The sequence below is a fragment of the Manacus candei genome, unplaced genomic scaffold, assembly GCF_025592945.1.
Source record: "Manacus candei isolate 608988 ecotype Guabito, Panama unplaced genomic scaffold, ASM2559294v1 h1tg000071l, whole genome shotgun sequence".
Classification (NCBI taxonomy): Eukaryota; Metazoa; Chordata; class Aves; order Passeriformes; family Pipridae; genus Manacus; species Manacus candei.
Window position 1 is genome coordinate 245133 of NW_026138119.1, and position 6000 is coordinate 251132.

Here is a 6000-nt window from a genome sequence, read left to right on the forward strand (position 1 = left end):
AGGGTTCAGTTGCTCCACATGCGGGGATTCAAGTACTCCCTGTTGGTAGGAGCTGTTCAGGTACAGCCTCATAAGAGTCATCTAATGTCCACTGGAACTGATTGCATAAAATACTTTTGTAGGGACGCATTGTGGAGTTTCTCTCCAGACCACCACAGTATTAACTGTGCACCTTGCTTGGCCTGCCAGGTAGCTTTGCTAAGCATCTGGATAGGAAAGCAATCTTGTACTTTTTAAATGGGAGATTTCTGTAAAGAGTCAAAACACACACACAATTGATACCTGACTCAATAAGATCCATCCTCTGGCTGTGACAGCACCACAATTCCCCAGCAAGAAGCCCACACCAGCAAATCTCACAACTTAGAAGATATCCTGACTAATGCCAGGTTCATCCTGCAAACTGGGGCCTCAGTGAGAGTCTTAAAATCTGCTGCTACCTTCTCTGATAAATTAGTCCGGTGATGATGATTATACACCTGCCAGAATCCTCTCTCCTCCTTGCCTTGAAACGGCCTCAGCCTCTGCAGTGTCTAGAAGTCAGCTGCAATGGGAAGCACCTGGTACAGCTCTGAACTAAGGAGTAGAATTCTGAAATCATGGTGAAGAATTACAAATCAAACCCACATTTTTTTCCTCATAATTTTGGAAGTTACTAAATTCTTTTCTTTTCTTTTTTTTATTTTATTTCTACATTTACGTAATACAGAATCTTAAACAGGATTAAAAATAAAGCATTGTCCTCTGTCCCACCTGATCCTTTGCCAGTCAGGAAGTCTTGCATTTTCTTCAGGTTTAAAGAATGCATGCTACATTGCTTCTTTTCCTAACACTCTCAGTGAAAGATTTGGAATATTATATAGGCTCAGCATTTATACTGAAATAGCACTGGCAGTCCCCATCAGAGTCAGGATCCCATAGAGCTGAATAATGAACAAACAAAGGACGTTACTGCCCAAATATTTGTTGAAAAAGAGATGCGAGACGTGGCAGCTGGCTGCGGCACACTCGGTGGATGGAATAAGTGCGAGAAAGGCATTGTGGTGTGAGTAATATATGATTATTATTTGAAATACAGAAAAAATCATTCTATATAGTTAAGAGACAGAGAGCACTCCTTATGTTAGCATCGAAGATGTGCTGTGAATTTCAGTAATTATTTACTTTTCAGGATTTTGTGAATTAACAGCTACTTTTGCTACATTTTCCTGCTTTCCTAATCCTGCATTTTCTTCAGAAAAAAATCTTGTTTTTAAAGATAAAATCTGTCTCAATGCCAGTTATGATTAACCATGAGCATGGCCTGAAAAGCATTTTGGATTTCCTTCATGATTAATTCTGCAGTTTCCATGTGATAACACTGACTGCTGGAGCGGAGCTGCAGGGTCAAGGCTAGTTTACGAAATAAAAATTTCTATTTTACATAGGAAACAAATGGAAACAGCATTAACTAATTTTTGTTTTATTTTTTCTTGAGTTTATAAAAGTTGGATCAAATAAACGAATATAAGCAAGGATATTACCATTTTTGGCACTTTCTGGTGTTTCTAGACACCTGTAAATAATGAAGCTTCAGTTCGGGATCTACAGCCACAACAAAACATTAAAACCCTCGTGAATCGAAACCAAGTGCTAGATTTTTGGTGTCTATTACTAGCATGTACAAGTTTAATTTGCATTTTAATTGCAGCACAAACAGAGGCCCAAAGGCTAGTGGTTGTTATAAACAGCATCAAAATAGGAATATTAGAATTGTAGAGTATTACACAAAAATGCAGCTTCAATTAGTGAGATGTTTGTGTTAAGAGGTCCAACTGAAGAGCATTGTTCATAGCCCGGGGCACTGCAGTTTGCATACTTGAGAGCATATATTTGGCCTCCCTCCTTTCTCCTGATTTTGGTGGACATGGTGCTAATACTGTTCTTATCTTTCGGAAGCTGGATGTTTAATAAATATTTATGCCACCCATCCAGGTTAGTTTCGATGTGGATATTTTTGGTAGCTGGTTTTGTTTTCCCTGGTGCTCACTGGGTGCACTAAGAAGACAGGATGCTGACTGAAAAGCTGGTTGGCAACTCAACTTGGTCTCTTTCTCTTATCAAGAGTCTTCTGCAGAGATAAAATAACTGGCCCAATTTACAGACTGATTATTCCTTTGTTACCAGTTGCATGGACCGTGCAGGTGGTTCATAAGCTTATCTCTCTCCATGTTTTTTTTAAGAAGAATTAACTTAATTTGGAAGAATGCCTGCCTGTTGGTTGTTGCTGCAGGCAGCAGCCTTTGGGAATGTTGCCTGGTTGTTGCTCATGAGCTGAGCCATGATGGTCACACACAACTCCAGGGCCCACTGCAGTCAGCAGGAAGCCACAGATGGTGTAATTCCCAGAGCTTTGGATGCACCATCCCAGAAGCTTGTGCTGTAGAGGGGAACCCTTGTTTTATTCCCATGTGGTGCCATCTGGCCACTCTTGACATTGAATTGAACCGCTGGAAATTTTTGGTCTTGCCTACTTTTAAACCATTCAAAAAGAAATGTAAAATATTTCCTTTTACTACTGGAAAATAGAAACACCATATTGGTACAAGAGAAATTATTTTGAAGTATCTTGCTTGTGATCTCCAAAGCCAAATACTTGAAATACTTCTTTTGTGTAATAGCACTGCCAACTGCTTAGCTCCTTAAAATGAAATACTCATTAAATTCTCTCATTGCCAAATCAAATCCTTTATAAGTGTTTCTTAAAACTAATAAAAATGAATAAGACACCCCAACTCCCAATTAATTTTCAGCAAAGAAAAGTCTGATTTAAAACTCTTAGTTGCTTGGCATAGATTGCTGGGCTGAGTTTGACTCTGTGAGTCATGAGCAAGTGTCCAGGCATGCAGTTGCACTGATGTTATTTTACATTGCTGAGAGAGAAAATTGGTGCTAAAAATCAGTGTTACCTCCATCTTTGACTAATGGAATTTGGACCCATGTCTGAACTCCAGGTAGGAAAAATCATGTGCTTCTGTGAAGCTGTGTCCTTGGGTGTGAGGTGTCAATCAATAGATTTTTAATACAGTCACCAGATTACATATCTTGAAATAGCAAAATGACAATGCCAAAGGAGCGTGTTATCATTAGTTTTTGGCAGAAAGTAGAAGCCTGCAATTATTTTAGGAAGGGTTTAACACTTACATGCCAATCCTGAGTACCAGGTCTGATAGGGACGGTATCTAGGAGTAGGTTTCAAATCACCAACAATTTGGAAACAGAAATCTGAGATGAGTCCATAGCTCTCATGCTTTTCTTTTTTCTCCCCACTCACATCTTGATCATTCTAAACTTAGAGACCATGATTTTTCTCCTTGAATACTTTTTTTTGTAATAGTGTGGCTTTTTCCTCCTCTGTATTCCCTGCTGTGATTAATTAAAATCTATTTTTAAGGTGGTGGGTTTCATACTTTTTCTGTCATAACAAGAAACACAATGTTCTAAGAAGTCAGCTGAAAGGGAATTCTTTCTTGACATTTGACAGGCTGACATATGTGTCTTTCCAAATCATATTTGTTTGGATTTTGAGATGGAGATAGTCTGCATCCCCTTGTGTTGATAAACAAAATGTCTCTATAATTCTTGCAATAGGGACAACAGCAGCTTTAGTTGCACAGTGATGGTGAAAAAAATGTGTTTAGGTCTGTCTCATGGTGTTCATACACTCTGAAAGTTTGTATTTTTGGTTAATCTTCTAAGATTACACTAGTTATATCTTGCTGTATGAGTCAGCCCTTAACTACCAAACTACTCAGAAGGGCAAACTGGTACTTGTGGATTCTATGCAGATACATAGTAAAGTTTCCTTCTCTGGGAAACTTGGCGTTTGATGCCACAGACCCCACTCAGATAAACCTCTTGCTTATTTTCAGTGCTGGAGAACTCATCCCAAAGACAAATAGGGAGGACATTTTTTCTTTAATCAGCTTCTTCGTATTTTTAAAATTTCTTTCTTCAAGTGAGAAGAAAAAATTGACACATCTGCAATTATGTAGGGAGGGTCATTTGCATGTTGTCAATTTTGGGCTTACATTTGTATAAGATTTTATATTTCAGTAGACAGACACTGTCACTAAATGCATTGTAGCACTATTGTTCAGAAATACACCAAACCATTAATCTCCATGTTATCTTATATTACTGAAGAAGTAAAAATCCCTGAGCATTGATGGAAGTCTAGGAAATAATTGTATATGTATCACATATTTGTTGTTTGCTCATAAAAAAAGGGAATGACACAATGATAAGATAGATACACTTTACAATGTAACAAAAAAAAAAGTAAAATTTTATAGCACTAATCAAGAACAAGAAAGTATTCAGTTCCAGAACAGCTTTAAAATTTAAATAGACACACATTGCAAAATCCCTTGAGCAAAATCTAAATAATACATTATAAAGATATAAATTTCATTCTGCTTCTCTCCAAAAAGGAAAGGTTGTGTGTGTGCTGAGAAGACCAACCTGTGTTGAAAACAGACTCTAACACTGATGCTTGCAGAAAACAAACCAACCAAACAAAACCCCATTTATGATTCAGCTATAGACTTGTCTTTATTGTACTTATAAAATATACATAGCCTTTTATTGAATTGCCTGCTGTCAAAATCTGCAAGAATTTTATTGCTTTTTACTGTCTTGGAGAGGAATAAAGCTGCAGCCTCTGTGTAATTTCATAAGAAGGAGGACAGTAAATCTAATTTTGTTGGATATGGGATCAAGGATAAAAAACCATGCAAAGACCAAAATTTAGAAGTTTTGGAATACACAGTATCTGTATGTTTCTCCTCATTTGTATTTTCAAAACAATTTCTATTATATTTATATCTGAACACATATCCCATTACAATGCACTGTGTGAGCTATTTTAAGCTTTGTATTTATATATTTCCCATGATAGGTACATTAGTCTGTTCCAGTATTAAATCAGGGCTTGAGTCTGTGCACTTTATAGCAGTATCTCATTTCTTTCCCTTTGGAATGGGCTGGAGTTGACTCTGCAATATGGTGGGAATAAGGTGAACTTGGCCATTGAACAAAATGCTTTCCTAGCCTTTTGTTCCCTTTCCTCTGAACTGAATGAGGAATCAAAGCATGACACCCCCGAACTGTCTCTGGAGAAGCCACCATCCTGGAACTTAAAAACTGGGGTATAATTCTAAAGTAGAATGTGTAGCTTAAGAACTTCTCAACAAGATGCACAGTATGCTTCTGCTGGCTGTGTTTCTAATAGTGGCAACCACTGAGTCTTTCCCAAATTTCCTGGATATCCGAAGGAATACTGGACCAATATATGACTAGTTACTTGTCACATCCTTTCAGGAGTTAAATAAAGCTCTGGAAAAATTATTTGACCTTCTTTTTGCCAAATACTGATGTTTAGCAACAAGGTCATTTTAACAGTTCAAGGAAAAAGTAGGAAGAAAAAGTTCTTTTCTGTTGTAAGTTATGTAGTTTTGCATAAGCAGAGGACATCACAAAGCACTTCACAACTTAAAACTCCAATGCAGCTTTGACCAAAGTTCTTGCAACTTTGATCACTGGGAATTGAGGATGTACAGAATCAAACTGTTAAATTAATAACATTCCAGGACAGACAGTCAAGAATAAACAATAATCCCACTGAAAGTTTTGAATGCTGGGGGTATGAAAGGAGACAATTCAAAGAAGGAGCAGTATAACACACAGATGGCTGAGAAAAAAAAAATCATCTTCTCAGCACACAACTCACGCCACGACTATCTGGTGCTGTTGCTACAGAAAACTACAGTACCTCTACCTCAGCCACAATAAAATATAGAATGACCTGGGAGCAGGATTTTCTTATACCATAAACTGAAAAGTCCTTCAGTCATAATAAGGCCTGCCTGGGAGTCATAGACTTGTTGCTATCTAGACTGCTGAAAATCCTTAGGTATCTTTTAATCAAAATTTTGTTTGTAAAGGTCATTAAAGCTTGAA